Genomic DNA, 17,121 nt, shown 5'->3' with positions numbered 1-17,121 from the left:
ATATGCATACATAGACATGTCTACACAGTAAACTAAAATACTTTCCATGGGTATATTTACTACTACATGCTTCAGTAACCATCTTCTCTATGATCTCCCCAAATTTAGCCAGATATAGAACTCCAGAACTAATCAGCCATCTATAGACAGGTGATTTCTATATGGTTATCTAATAGGCACATCATACTCAGATTGCTCAAAGATGTTATCTTCACAGAGAAATCCTACTCCTACTGTTTGAGTTTTTTTTCTCTCCTTGGGAAAGGGGATACTACCTGTCCTGTTGCCCAAGCCAGGAATGTAAGCAGTCTTAACTTGACTACTAAAACAACCTACTGAATTTTCTTCATTTAATCATAGCCCCCCCGTAAGCTCATCATTTACACTGTATTTGCACTGACCTTTCTGCAAATATGACACTATAATTTCCTTGCTTATTTATAATAAAACAGTCATTGATCATCAGATGCATACATAACAATCCAACTGCTGGACATCATGTTGGGTTTTTTTAATAGGCTAATTGAGGGATAATTTACACAAAGAACTGAACATATTTAATGGTACAAATTGAGGAGTTTGGGTATATGCATACACCCATCATACCATTGCCACAATCAAGGAAACAGACATATCGAATACCTCCCAAAGGTGTATCTCTTTGGGTTTTTTGATAATACTTAACATGAGACCGGGCTACCCTCTCAAATTTTGAAGTGCACAATACTGTACTGTTAACTATAAGCGCTATGTTGTACAGCAGATCTCTAGAACCTATTCTTCTAACAAACTTTATACCCACTGAACATCATTTCCATTTCCCCCACCTTCTAGCCTCTGACAACCACTACGGTTTTCTCTGGATCTATGAATCTTAGATTCCTCACATGCAGTATTTGTCCTTTTGTGACTAGTTTATTTCAATTAGCACACTACCTTCCATATTCATCCATGCTGTTGCAATTGGCAGAATTTTATTTTTTAAAGGTTTGTATATACCATATTTTCTTTTGTTGATGGACACTTGGATTTTTTCCTATCTTGGCTATTGTGAATAATACTACAATGAATACCGGAGTGCAGGTTATCTCTTTGAGACTGATTCTAATTCTTCTGGATATATATCCAGAAGTCAGACTGCTAGATCATATGGTAGTTATGTTTTTTAAGTTTTTTTGAGAAACCTCCATATTGATTTTCATAGTTGCTGCACCGTTTTTCTCTCCCAATAGTGTTGAAAGGGTTCCAATTTCTCCAAATCCTCACCAATACTTGTTGCTCTTTTTATAACAGCCATCCTAACAGATGTGAGGTGAGCTCGTTTTATGTTTGATTTGCATTTCCCTGATAACAATGTTGAGCATCTTTTCATATACTTGTTGGCCATTCGTATGTCTCCTCTGAAGAAATGTCTGTTGAAGTCCTTTGTTCATTTTTTAATTTTTTAATTTTTTTTTTTTTTTGCTATTGAAGTTGTAGGAGTTCTCTATATATTTTGGATATTAACCCCTTATCAGATGGATGGTTTGCAAATATTTTCTCCCATTTCATAGGCTTTTTCATTGTTTCCTTTACTGTGCAGAGAGCTTTTAGTTTGTAGTCCCACTTGTCTATTTTTGCTTTGTTACCTGTGCTTTTGGTGTCATAGTCAAGAGATCATTGCCAAGACCGATGTCAAGAAGCTTTTCCTCCTTTATTTTTGGAGTTTTAAAGTCTTTAATCCATTTTTAGCTAATTTTTAAGGGGTCCAATTTCATTTTTTTCCCCCACACTATTTGTTGAAGAGACTATTGTCTAAAAAATCAATACAACTGACTCTCCTCTATCTATACTTATATTTAAAATATATAATTACCTATTTCATTGTATACTCATGGAAAGGTTAACCAAAAAAAAAGTCATAAATTGTTTTCACAGTGGCATCTTTCATTTGAAAACTAAGTACTCCCAAACACTGTCCATTTCTCAGGTGCTTGACTATAAACAAAATCCAAAACACAGCTCTGCTTAAAATGCTTCTCTGCATTTTGAGCAGAAAAGATGTATTTTTTAAGAGAAAATAAGAGCAAAAAATAAAACAACCACCCTGCAACCAGAAGTCAGTTGGTAATTAAGAAAAAATGAAATTTAAACCCTCAAAGTCTTTATCAGATTTTACTAGATAGCCATGTGAAGTAAATACAGTATTTTTATGGTCCAGATAGAGTCCAAAAAGGTGAAACGTGGGATGTAAACATTTTTCTTAGCAATTATAATGAACTTTTAGCAAGTAGACATTAAAACTATTTTATCAGAAAGCTACTTGAAAAACTAATAGATTTTCTCCAACTGTTTATTTTGTCCATTAATTCACGCATAAACTTATTTTCAATTGACTTCCCTGAAATTGAAAAAAATAAATGCCAAGGAAGTATCCTATAATATGACCAAAATTAATATCAAAATTCAATAAGTATTTTGCAAGGAGATAAGTACTCTAAACATTTTTTTTTCAAAAACAAAAATTGCCAAGTTCTTATTTTTTTTAATATAAGCAATCTCAAATCTCATCAAAGCTACTGTGATACTACTGTATTAAGTTTTTATTTTATTTTTTGTGGGGGTGGGGCATTTGCAATGTACAAAATAAAAAAAAATAAATAGAGTAAACTCAGGAAAAAAGTGAAAAAACTAATATTAATAAGACATTAAGATAAAAATACAAAAGGTTGATGAGGATGTAGAACCTGAACTTTCATATGCTGTTGTTGACTGTGTAAAATGACACACTGCTTTTGAAAAGATTTGGCAATTTCTTTAAAAATTAAATATATTCCTATCTTATGACCTAACAATTCCACTCCAAGAGAAATGAAAAGCTATGTCCATAAAAAGACATATAAGAATGTTCACAGCAGTTTTATTCATAAGAGCCAAAAACTGGTATAAGTCCAGATGTCCATCAACAGGAGAAAGGATAAACTCCAATATATTCGTGCAATGGAATACTACTCAGGAATAAAAAGAATAAACTACTGACACATGTCACATGGATGAATTTCAAAAGTGTGCTGGGTAAAATAACCCATGTACCAAAGAATACATACGGAATGCTTCTATGTATATAAAGTCTAGAACAGGCGTAACTGAAAAAAATTACAACAATGAGGACTTCCTGGAAAGAGACGGAGACTGAGATGTTGATACTCCACATCTTGAGTGTGGACTGCACAAGTATATTCGTTTACTGAAACTTATGGTATATTTAGGATTCATGCATTTTTATTGTTTCCAAATTGTACAAAGCCGTGAACTCTAGTTAAATGTACATATATGCTGAAGTATTTTGGGGCACGATCTCTGATACCTACAAATTACTTTGCCAGGCACTAAAAACCAGATGGATATGACAGGAGCTGTATAAATTGAAAGATAAGTGATGAAGTAAATGTTAACTGTAGAATCCAGGTGGTGAATATATGACTATGCATAAACATTTTTTCAATGTTTCTGTATATTTGAAAATTTATAATAAAATATGGGGGGAATATTATATAAGTTATATGTGAGTTATAACAGAAAATTAATTAAAACTTTTCTGGATTATAAACTATTTTTTTCCCAAATAGTCAATAATTGCTTTTTACATGAATCTCTAAATTTAGATATTTTAAAAATATATTTAAAAACCTTCCCAAGACAAAAAAAAAGTGTGTCTTCCTAGAAAAGAAGCTCAGTGTGTAACGTCTATGAAGTGTGTATGACAGGTATTTTTAATCAGAGAATCATAGGCTTCAGTTAAATAAAATACCACATCTTTATATTCTCTAAGTAAAATTTAGCATTTCCTTCAACCATGAATATAGATAACCACAAAAATATCAGGACCTATAACTTTCTCCACAATAAAAAGTCATTTTGGAATCACCAAGGGAACTTAAACACTAATAACTAGGTTCCATTCTCAGTCATTCCTTTCTAATTGCTCTTGGTTCAATGCAACCTTCTACAAGCTCAAGTGATTGCACTGTGCAGAGTTGAGATACTTGTTATAGTCCAAATGTTACTAGTCCTACTTCTAAAACATTCAGGCAAACCACCTTATGAGGGAAAAGAAAGGCATCTTTAAGAATATTTACATCACAATGTTAATTTGACTTTTTTCACTGCTAATGTTTAAAATAGTACATTTTATTTTTTTAACCAATTTTTGAATTTTGAGAATTTGTTAAAATGTTATACATTTTATAAAATTAGACCTATGCAATAAAGTTTTAACTTCAACTTCAAATAGTTTGTAACCACACTATTACGTAAGCAAACTAGTACATAAACAAACTATCTGGGTCAAGAATAGAAGAATGCCATGTCCTCATTTACGACACACCAAGTTATACAAAATTAAATAAGCAAATACTACATAAGTTATATCAAGATATAATTCAGCAAATGTGCATAATGTGTCTAGTGTTATTCTCTATAGTACTGATGATCTAAGAAAATATAAGATGTAATATATGTTAGTCAAGACCACATACTGTGTAGTCAAATGTTGAGTCTCATTTCTAAATCCACCACTGTAAACTAGCTGCATATTTCTCAGCAAATTACCTAATCTCATTTAGCTTCTGTAATATGGAAATAGTGTTAATCCTAGTATTAATCCCTGAATAGTGTTAAGATTTGAGATAAGGTATATAAAATGCTAGGTAAGTCTTAGCATATAATGTATGTTTAAAAACTGATAGCCATTATTATAAGACATACAGTCCTTGACCTAGAAGTTCACAGCTATTCTAAAGGAAATAGGAAATTGAAAAATAACTGTACCACAAAAGATATCCTTAATATAAAAGGGTTATTGAAAAATAAAAAAAAATAGTATGAATTAAAAAATGGGAGAGATAATTCCCCCAAAGAAAAAATCACACGATCAAACACAAAATACTAAACCTGATTAGTTTAGATGTTATTTCTCTAATTGTGAAACCAAGAGCCAAGAGAAAAGGATGAGCAAAGCCTCAGAGTTAAAGGACAGTGATAAAAACAAGGTACACTGGACGGGGATCTGCTTTCACCAGGGTAGCTTTTACTTCAGTAACAGAGGTATGTTAGTACCACGATTTGGCTTCTCTCTTACAGCATTCACATTATTAGTTACTGATTTAGTACAGAACCTCACTGAAGGTTGGATGAAACCATGATGTACACTCAATGCATTTCATAATAATCAAGAGTGATTTTGTTCTGATTTGGCTCCAATGACTTTGTTCTAGTGTTTCACTGGTTCCTAGTTAATGTAGTTTTAAAAGCAACCCTTTTTACCCTGATACCAAAACCAGACAAAGACATTACAAAAAAAGAAAATTTTAGGCCACAACCCCTGATGATGCAAAAATCCTCAACATAATACCAGCAAACTGAATTCAGCAAGACATTAAAAAGGTCATACACCACGATCAGTGGGATTTATTCCTGGGATGCAAGGTTGGTTCAATATCCACATATCAATTAACATGACACACTACATAAACAAAATGAATGGTAAAAATCAGATGATCATATCAATAAATATAGAAAAAGCATTTGACAAAATCTAACATCTATTTATGATAAAAAAAAAAATCTCAGCAAACTGGGAAGAGGAAACATACATCGACATAATAAAGGCCATATATGACAAAGCCACAGTTAACATCATACTCAATGGTAAAGAACTGATAGCTGTTTTATTTTTTTTAAGATCAAGAACAAGACAAGGATGTCCACTTTCACTACTTTTATTCAATATAGTATTGGAAATCCTAGCCACAGCAATCAGATAAAAAAACAGAAGGCATCCAAATTGGAAAGAAGTATAACTGTCATTATTTGCAGATGACATGGTACTTATATAGAGAAACCTAAAGAATAAGTCAAAAAACTACTATAACTGATAAATGAATTCAGAAAAGTGGCGGGATACAAAATTAATATTCAGAAATTGGTTGCATTTTTATACAACAATAATGAACTATTGAGAAGAGAAATTAAGACAACAATCTCATTTACAATTGCATCAAAAGAATATCCCGGAACAAATTTAACCAAGGAGGTAAAAGATCTGTACTCAGAAAACTATAAGACACTGAAGAAAGAAATGGAAGAAGATACATATAAACAAAAGCACATATCATGCTCGTGGATAGAAAGAATTCATTGTTAGAATATCCATAATAATCAAAACACTCTACAGAGTAAATGCAATCTCTATCAAAATACCAATGGCATTTTTCACAGAACTAGAACAAATAACCCTAAAATCAATGTGGAACCAAAAAGACCACAAATAGCCAAAGCAATCTTAACAAAGTTGGAGGTATCATGCTAACTGATGATAAACTATACTACAAGGCTATAGTAATGAAAATAGCATGGTACTGGCATAAAAACAGACACATAGATCAATGGAACAGAATAAAGAGGCCACAAATAAACCCACGCCTAAATGGTCTATTAATCTATGACAAAGAAGACAAGAATATACAATGGGGTAAAGACAGTCTATTGAATAAATGGTGTTGGGAAAACTAAACAGATATATGTGGGAGGGAAGGGGAGGGGATGGAAGAGAAGGGAGGGAGGAAGGAAGGAAGGAAGGAAGGAAAGAGGAAAGAAAGGAAAGGAGAGAAAAGAGAAAAAAGAAAAAGGAAAGAAAAAAGAAAGGAAACTAGACTACTCTCTAACATTGCTCCTAGTAATATTTTTTTTCTGCTATAGCTCCTTGGGCAAGAGAAACAAAAGAAAAAACAAATGAGACTACATCAAACTAAGAAGTTTTACTGCCTAGTGAAAGAAACCATCAAAAAAACCAAAAGACAACCTACTGAATGGGAGAATATATTCACTAATGATACATCTGATAAAGGGATAATATCCAAAATTTATAAAGAAATCACGCAACTCAACATCAAAAACCTCTCAATCCAATTAAAAAATGGGCAGAGGGCCTGAATAGGCATTTCTTCAAAGAGGACATACAGATGGCCAACAAAGATATGAAAACATGCTCAAGGTTACTAATCAGAAAAATGCAAATTAAAACCACAATAAGATATGACCTCACGCCTGTCAGAATGGCTATCATCAATAAATCAACAAACAAGTGCTGGCGAAGATGTGGAGAAAAGGGAAGCTTTGTGCACTGTTCGTAGGATTGCAAATTGGTACAGCCACTATGGAAAACACTTTGGAGGTTCCTCAAAAAATTAAAAATAGGACTACCATATTACCTAGCAATTCCATTCTAGATATTTATCTGAAGAAATACAAAACGCTAATTCAAAAAGATATATTCACCCCATGTTCATTGTAGCATTATTTACAGCAGCCAAGATATGGAAGCAACTTAAGTATCCATCGGTATAGATGTGGTACATATGCACAAAGGAATATTATTCAGCCATTAAGAATAAAATCTTATCATTTGTGACATGAATGGACTAGAGGGTATTATGCTAAGCGAAATAAGTCAGACAGAGAAAAATAAATACTATATAATTTCACTTATATGTGGAACCTAAAAAAACAAAATAAATGAACAAACAAAACAGAAATAAATTCAGATACAATGAAGAAATTTATGGTTGCCAGATGGAAGTGGGATTGGGGAGATGAGTGACAAAAATGAAAGGATTAAGAAGTACAAATTGGAAGTCAGTAAATAGTCATGGGGATGTAAAGTACAGCATAGGAAATATAGTCAATAATATTTTAATAACTATGTATGATGTCAGGTGGGTATTAGACTTATCGGTGTGATCATGTAAGTTACACAAGTGTCTAATCACTCTTTTGTACACCTGAAACTAATATAATACACTATGTCAACTGTAACTGAAAAACAAAAATTTTTAAAACCTTATGATAATCTTAATTTTCTTCTCTGTACTTTTCCATATTTCTACAACATGTATTATTTGTAAAATCACAAAAAGTATATGTAGAAATAGATAAAAATAGTCTGTTAGCCATCCTTTCATTTCATGATGTGTACAGTATAGTAAAAAGTATACTTAATTCAATGAAACTAATATTTCAACCATGTGTCTATACTATGTTGAGATCTCTGATACAAAGATAAAAGCCCCCAGTTCACAAGGAGAACACAGCTCTAATCTTGACAGTAATGAAGTATCTAATCTTAACCAAGACATACTCTGGAAGCCTTAACATTGCATTTATAAATGTGGATGTGCACACTAGATAACTTCTAAGGTGACTTCCAGCTCTAAAAGTCAAGACTTCTAAATATAACTGTTTGAAAACCCATAAAATAGGTAACTCTTTCTACTTAAAAGTACCTATACTTCCTTTCAAGATGCCAGGTCCTATACTGTGCTCCCACTCACTTCCAATTCTTGTTTATAAACAGTTCGTAATTCAAATTATATATATAATTTATGATTTAATGTACAGTAATAATTTCTTCTTTAATCAAAAGAACTACATATCAGAATCTGAATATTTGGATTACATTTTATATCCCCATGTATTAAAGGGAAAAGACAAAGATGCATTACAAAACTACTATCACTTTCTAAAATACAGGGAAATTATTCAGCCTTTGAAAACTTCTGAGTTTTTGGAATAGGTCTAAAACCAAAAATTCCTAGCAGGAATAGCAAAGCAGTTATATAGCTTAAATGTGGTGAAGATCCAAAACATATCCAGAACATTGCAAATGGTTAATTTACTAAACAAAGAAAAATGCCATCCTTTTTCACATAACACAGCACCATGATTAAAGGGAATGAAATAGAAGAATAAAGATATAAGGCAGAAAAAAAAAAAACCTGGAAAAAAAGACAGTAGAAATTACCATTAAAAAAAACCATAAAGAAACACACAAAAAATTTAGCGTCCCAAAAGCAGTAAACTGTCCTGCAGAGAAGAAAGTTATCCCAGAAACTAAGATAATGATGCAGAAGTCTCTCCCCTAAGCCTTGCTATGGTAGGAGAACGGAGAGGACAAGATGTAAAACAACCTCTTGTCCTTAAAATGTAAATTAAGGAAAAAAAAAAAAAAGAAATCCTGAGAAAGTTAGAAAATATACAACAAAACGTGGTGAGAAGAGTCCATTCCACATTCTACTGACTTCAAAGACTTGCATCAAGCGCCCGTGCTGAAGGTATTCCAACCACAACAGAGTTTATCTACCCTTTGGTCTATTTTTATGTGGGCTGTAACAAGAAAAAAAGGCACAGACGAAAACACCAGAAATTGGAAAACTACCTCTAAAATATTAAACACACAAGGAGAAGAGCTAAGTGTAACAGGAGAGATAGTCCCTGATACACAGTCCAATCTTCCTGTGTGAAAAGCAAAGGTCAGAAGAATAAAAAGAATGTATTAATCTTGAGGGGAAAAAAACAAACATTTTCACATGATTTGAAAAGAGCAAGCAAAAAGATTTTAAGAGATCAATCTAATATTAGGTTCACCTAAGATACTTAATGAAATTCTCTGCACTGAAATCAGAATACCTAGACTGTTCTATACATGGGCTTCTCAGTGAAAATATCTGTACGTGGGAGCCTCAAGTTGATTCACCGAAAATTTCTGAACAAATTCAACCGAAAAGATTTCTGAACAGTCTGTTCAGTGTGATAGATTTGGTATTTTAAACCTTGACATCAACCATTAGAAAGTGGTCATCGAAAGTCACCAAATCATGACCTTACAAAAAAAAACCTAAAAACCTTATTCTATTTCCTGACTAGTTTTATAATGCTGAAGCACAGTCAGTCTATTTTTGCAATGCTTGCCAATTTTTATGTTAGAAGGCACGCATGAATCAAGTACCCCAATATTTGATCAGAGAAAGATCAGGTTGGTTATTCTTATTTATGTTTAACAAATATACCATCAGAAGACTAGGTAGGTTATACCATTATTCTAAAAATCTTAAAAGCTGTCATTTTCTTATGAAGCATAGCCAGCAAATAGGGAGGTAGATGAAGTTATTAGCTCTAGGGCTAAAGGATGTTTCTTTAGTAAAAGAAATCAGTGGTTCAGTTTCCACAATGTCAATATCCACTGATGAATAGTTTATATAATTAAACCTAAACTCTTCGCAAAACGTACTAGTACCAATTAGTGAAATAATCAGAAACAATTTTTTTACATTGTACAAAGAAGCTAGGTAGAAATACAAGTTAAAAGGGGTATTAGTCCTCCAATTCTGTTCTTTTTCAGAATTTTTTTTTTTGACTATTTTGAGTCCTTTGTATTTCCATATGAATTTTAGAATCATTTTGTCAGTTTATAAAAAAATCTGTTGGGATTCTGACTGGTATTGCAATGTATCTATAGATCAATTTGGAGAGAATTGGCATCTTAACAATACTGAGTCTTTTAATCCATGAATATGGTATGTATCTCCATTTATTTAGATCTTTAGGCAAAAATTTTGCAGACACTTCACCAAAGAAAATATACAGATGACAAATAAGCACATGAAAATATGCTCAACATCACTGGTCATTAGGGAAATGCAAATTAAAATCACAATGAACTGCCACTACACACCTAACACAATGACTAAAATGAAAAGACTGACCATACCAAATGTCAGCAAGGATGCAGAGAAACAGGAATTCTCAAATACTATTGTTGGACATATAAAAAGGCAAAATCACTTTGAAAGACTGTTAGCAGTTTCTTAAGAAGTTAAACATATACTCCTATATGATCCAGCCGTTTCACTCCCACATATTTGGCCAAGAGAAATGAAGGCATATGGTTCATATAACATCCACATAACGTTCATAGCAGTTTACTTATAACAGCCAAATCCTGAAAACAAACTATATGTCCATCAACAGGTAAATGGACCATATGTGGTATATCCATAAAACAGAGTACTACTCAGCATAAAAAGAATGAACTATTATTATCATGCTACGACATGGATAAATCTCTAATTATGCTGAGGAAAGAAACCGGACATAGAAAAGTAGATAGAATTATACAAAATTCTAGAAAGCAGATCAGTAGTTGCCTGGAGTGTAGGGGTACAGACAAGAGGGACAGAAGGGAGGGATTACAAAGGCAAAGGAAGAAACTTGGGTGTAATGAAAATGTTTATTATCTTGATTGTGGGGATGACTTCACAGTTGGGAACATCTGTCAAAAACTCACCAAATCATACACTTCAAATATGCTCAGTTTATTGTATATCAATTATACCTCAATGAAGCTGTTTTAAAAAAAATATAAACTCATTCTGACTTCTGGACAGTAACAGGATCTACAAAGCAGTACCTTCTTTGCAGTAGACTACCCAACTATTAAAAGTTTTTAAAAAAATTACAATAGCAGCATTTCTAGCAACAAGGACAAAGGCAGAAGAGTAATTGTTCATAAAGCTAGTGCTTAGAGAACATAATTTTACCACTTTTGTATGTATATACAGACATAAAATATGTATATACTGGATGAGAAAAGTATATAGGGAACTAAGATATCAGCTATTCCCCCGTAACTGTTATTAAATTATGTTAAGCTAGGAAAGCACTTAAGCAGAAAAGTGTGAACACTGCCAATCTCAAAATGTAACATTTATTATCTTTAAAAGCATTTTGTTACTTTTATAATACCTGAAGTGATATAATAATGTCAGTCACTTAACCAGATCTTAGAGTATAATATCTTCATCTTAAGTACTATTATTTCCAGTATTTTAATGATTTTCTCACAATCCTGAAATGTGATCTTTTGTGCTCTGATGACACTTAAATTAATAGCATAATTTTCTGGTACTTGCAACAGTTGCTTTCCATTCTGATTTTTTTATACTTTCTTATAATACTTGAAGATAAATCCTGTAATAATCATTTTTTGTCTATCTCTGAGGGATTCAAAAGGCTTCAATAGAGTAAGAAAATATCAAGAGACTAAGCTTTTAAAGAAATTTAATTTTAATATTAATTGTAACATTTCCAATCAGATATCTTTAAAGAGATAACTCTCTTAAATATTCCGTTCATTTGATCTTATTTGCAAGCTTCATTGATGTTCTCAAGTCCTATTGTAGGTACCTCTATAACTAAACCTATTTAATGCTATTCTGTTAAACAATCCATATGGAATATTTCGCCTCTTCTTATACTTATGTTTATTTTGACTATAACTGACTACTAATGATTTAAAACATTTACCATTATTTTTAAGTCATGTGAAAAGTGTATCTACACATAACATCTAATGAAACATTCGCTTCATGTGTAGTCATTACAGAATTGTGGTAACTCTATTTTAAAAAAGATTAAGGAAAGAAACATCTGTCAAGTTTATGTTGAAAATAAATAAGCATTCTCAATTTGGTCCTTAGCTATCTTATACTGTAGACTATTAAAAATAATAATACTAATCAAAATGAAGCCGATCAGGAAAGGATTCTGGGTAGATGGTTAAGTAGGAAGCACCAGGAATCCTACCTACACAACTGCACTGACAGAATCAGTATGATGTACCTACTTCAGAATGCTGCAGTCTTACTGAAGGCTTGTAACTTTGGTCTATTTCAGTTATTAGCTTGGCAGGGGCTATCCACCATCCAGTCCCGAGATTCACTATAGGCAGCCCAGCACACACGCCAGAAGCAGCTTGCACGCAGCTTGCAGGAACCAGGGTGGGCAAAAGGACAAGATCCTGTCTTCCAAATATTAGGGATCTGTGCTCTGATCTTTGATTATTGCTTCTGATTTCAGAGGGGCAGACAAAGAGATTGTTGCCCACTACTGCAATCCCTTCTCTCTCCTGAAGTGACTTCCAGGGTATTTAAAGAGCCAACGCTTTTATTTATCCCCTTTATTATTCTTTTTCCTTCTTTTGGGAGCCAAATATTAAAGAGTAGAACATTAAAAAACAACTACACATATAGGGAAAATTTGGAAGTCACTGTGTATGCCAATGGAAAGGTGTAGGCTCACAAAAAAAACAAAGATGACCTTAATCTTACATCTCAGGCTGATGCTTGGCACAGAGTGTCTACAATAATAATAAAATAAATAAAAGACAGGAGAGTTTGTCTTTCCTCTCTGGAGAAAGGAGAGAATCTAATTTGTAGAGTAATTTACTCCATTACTAGATTAAAATTTACAGTTTTCAACAACAAAAAAAAATCACAAGCATATAAAAGGAAAGTGTGGCCCTGACTCAATGAAAAAAATAAACAGAAACTGTCCCTAAAAAACACTTGATATTGAATCTAACAGAATTTAAAACAACTATCTTACATATGCTTAAAAAATTAAAGATGTGGAAAAAGTCAAGAAAATGGTATATGAACAAAATGAAAATATCAATACAGAGAAAGAAAACCTAAAAAGATTCCAAAATAATTTTGGAGCTGCAAAGTACAATAATAGAACTGAAAATTTCACTAAAGAAATTCAAAGGCATATTTGAGCAGGCAAAAGAAAGAATCTGCAAACTTGGAGATGGGGCAAAGGAAATTACCGAGTCTGAGGAACAGAAAGAAAAAAGATTGAAAAAAGGTGAACAAAGCCTAAGGAACCAATGGAGTACTGTCAAGAGAACCAACAAATGCATTGTGGAGTCCAAGAAGAAGAGAAATTGGCAGAGAAAAGACTTGGAAAAAAAACTGAAAAATACCCAAATTTGATTAAACACATGAATATTAACATCCGAGAAGCTCGCTGAACTCAAAGTAAATTGAATTCGAAGAGACAAACACTGAGACAAATTATAATCAAACTTTCAAAAGACAAAGACAAAGAGATATTCTTGAAAGCAGCAAGTGACACATCATATACAAGGGATCCTCAATGAGACTACCAGTAGATTTCTCATCAGAAACTGATAGCCACAAGGCAGCAGCTGATATATTCAAAGTACTAAAAGAAAAAAAAAACCTGTCAACTAAGAATCCTGTATCTGGCAAAACTGTCCATCAGTGAGGGAGAAATTAAGACATTCCTAGATAAACAAAATCTAAATAAAAGAATTCATTACTATTACACCTACCCTGTAAGAAATGGGAGTCTGGCTGGCTGAAATGAAAGGACACTGGACAGTAACTTGAAGCTCTATGAAGAAAAAAAGATCTCAGTAAAAGTAAACACATAGCTAATTATTAAAACCACTATTATTTTAACAATGGTTTTTAATTCTACTTTTCTCTACATGACTTAAAAGACTAAAAGCTCGAATTACTGTAACTTTGGTATGAAACTCCACATTTTGTTTTCTACATGATTTAAGAGACTAATATATTTTAAAAACAGACAGTAGTCTAAAAGGTAGTACTTTTGTAACTTTGGTTTGTAACTTCATGTTTTGAGACATAATTTCAAAGACATATGCAATTAAAGGAATTTATTAGTTAATGGTTTAAGACACATAATGTATAAAAATGTAATTGGGTGACATCAACAAGTTAAAAGAGTGGGTACAGAGCTGTAAAGGGCCAGAGTTTGTATGTTTTCGGAGTTAATATGGTATAAATTCAAATTAGAGTGTTATAACTTTAGGATATTAAATGTAACCCCCATCATAACTACAGATTTTTGACAGAGGTGCTAAGACCATTTGGTGGGGAAAGGACAGTTTTTAACAAATGGTTCTAGAAAAACTGAATATCCACATGCAAAAGAATGATGTTGGAACCTTCTCTAACACCAAATACAAAAAGTAACTTAAAATGAATCAGACTTAAATAGAAGAGCTGAAAGTATAATACTCTTAGAAGAAAACACTGGGCGAAAGTTTCACAACATTGGATTTGGCAATGAATCGCTTCTTGGCCTTCTGGCTAAGATCAGGTAGATTTGGCAATGATTTATTGGATATGCCAACAAAACACAGTCAATAATAAAAAAAATACATAAATTGGATTTTACGAAAATTAAAAAAATTTTGTTGCATCAAAAGACAATATCAACAGAGTAAAAAGGCAGCCCATTGAATGGGAGAAAATATTTAAAATCGTATATCTGATAAGGAATTAACATTCAGAATATGCAGAGAATTCCTAAAACTCAACAACTAAAAACCAAACAACCTAATTCAAACACGGGCAAAGAAACTCAACAGACATTCCTCCAAAGAAGCTACACAAATGGCCAATAAGTATATCAAAGATGCTCAACATCACTCAGGGAAATGCAAATCAAAATTATGATACCACATCATATCCTAGAGTTAGAATAACTACTATCAACAAAACAGCTTACCCAGACAACTTGCTTGACCACGTCGAGTTAGAGTATGTGCCTCTTCTACCTTATCAAAATGGTTCATCATATCATTTGACACATTTTACAGAAATTATCTTTTTAAATCTCTCGCTCCTTATCAGACTTAAGTTACTCCTGAAAGCCTATCCTAGAGTATTGGAACCTGTCTAATTCACTGTAACATCCTCAGGATCTACCTCAGTGCTCCTCAGACAGTTAACAATAAATGTCTGTGCATTTAAATTTTTTCCTATTGAAAACTATTGTTTCTTGCTTTTCTGTTTATGTATTTTTAGAAGATAACTATTAAGAGAAGACAGACTTGACATAACAGCTATGCAATTGTATCTAATAAAGCACTAAAAATAGGATATAACTTCCCTGGGAGACCTCTACCTTACCTACGTTCTATGAATATCCAGAGCACCCCGAACTTCCCACACTAATCTCCTCTAAATTACACAAGTGGGCAGGGAAAATAAATCAGGATTTCTTTTGTCACTTGCCTCTACTTAGAAACGTAAAACACCATTCACATTTAGCATACTTATTTAAAATTTCAATACTTCTAGCAGCACACTGGTGAAAGCTATGAAAAAAAAAATTAACATTATGTTCACAACTGATTTATACATCAGAATTCAAATAAAGTAAAAACTACACATTTAAAATTATATAAAAAGAGGGTTAAAGCTACCAGATACGGAAGGTGGATTAAATACACAAATCTAATTTCACTCCTTCACCAAAACTCAGTAAAACTATGTTGTTGTTGTTTTCCTTTACAGTATAATCTCACAAAAGCACGGTGAATTGGAAAGGCAACAAAATAAAAAATTTGGAAGCAGGAGAGCTCTATGAGCGTAGAGCTAAGAAATGAAATCTGGCAAGATTAGATAGATAGACAGATAGATAGATATACAGATCGATCGTAATCATTCAATTCATTGATAGCTATAAAATATACCATGAGCGAATTGGGTTTATTTCAAGAATGCAAGATTGGTTTAATATTAGAAAATCAAACAATATAATTTACCACATTAAATAACTAAAGGAGAAAAAAACCATTTGATTACCTTAAAATAGAGAATACGTTTGATAAAATTCAACTTTCATTTATAACAAACTCTTAGCCAACTAGAAATAGAAATAAATTCCATTAATCATTGATAAAGAATTTCAGTACAAGAAATATATAACAAAAATCTAGCTATGAAATCCAATGATGAAAACCAAGTTTTTTTCCTTTAAGATCAGGAATAAGACAAGAATGACTGTGTATAATATTACTTATATTCCACGTTGTATTGAAGACCTGAGCCACAGCAGTAGGATGAAAACGAAAGGTGTAAAGATGGGAAAGGAGGAAATAAAACTATCATTTACAAATGATGTAATTATGTTCACCAAAAATCCAAATGAATCTGTTGATAAATTATTAGATAAAAGTTTAACGAGGCCAATGGATAGAATACAATAAATTTTTGTACATATCTGACACAAACAACAGAACTTGGAGGGAAAAAAAGATCAACTACTACATACAACTAAAATGTCCAAAATTGAAAAGTCTGAAACTGCCAAATGATAGCTAGGATATCATTTACTGCCTCTCAGCTCCAAATCCACCCTCATTACTGGCTCTGTGGTTACTGAGGTTTACCCTATAAGCATTTCTTTTACAGCTGTATGATGTTCAGTCCTATGAGGAGAGAATGCCACAAGGTTAACTGCTTACTAACGCAAGCTGCAGTTTCCTGCCCACCTGCCTTGGTCCACTTGCACCTCAGAGGAGTGTCTTCAGCTTACTCAGTGACTGCCAAGCAGAAGGCTAGAAGAGTCTTTTCCAAGAAATCTGACCAATCCATCAACCACTTAAAAAGACCTAAAACTACT

The 17,121-nt window shown here is 32.6% G+C and overlaps 1 protein-coding gene across 3 annotated transcripts in view; it reads right to left on the bottom strand.

Moving 5' to 3' along the window:
• FANCL (FA complementation group L) overlaps positions 1 to 17,121 on the bottom strand; it is a 69,163-nt gene that overhangs the window by 7,621 nt on the left and 44,421 nt on the right. The window lies entirely within an intron of this gene.

The sequence above is a fragment of the Pteropus medius genome, unplaced genomic scaffold, assembly GCF_902729225.1.
Source record: "Pteropus medius unplaced genomic scaffold, Ma_sr-lr_union100, whole genome shotgun sequence".
In the NCBI taxonomy this organism is placed as follows: domain Eukaryota; kingdom Metazoa; phylum Chordata; class Mammalia; order Chiroptera; family Pteropodidae; genus Pteropus; species Pteropus medius.
The sequence above is the reverse complement of the archived record's forward strand: the minus strand, read 5'-3'. Positions and strand labels throughout refer to the sequence as shown.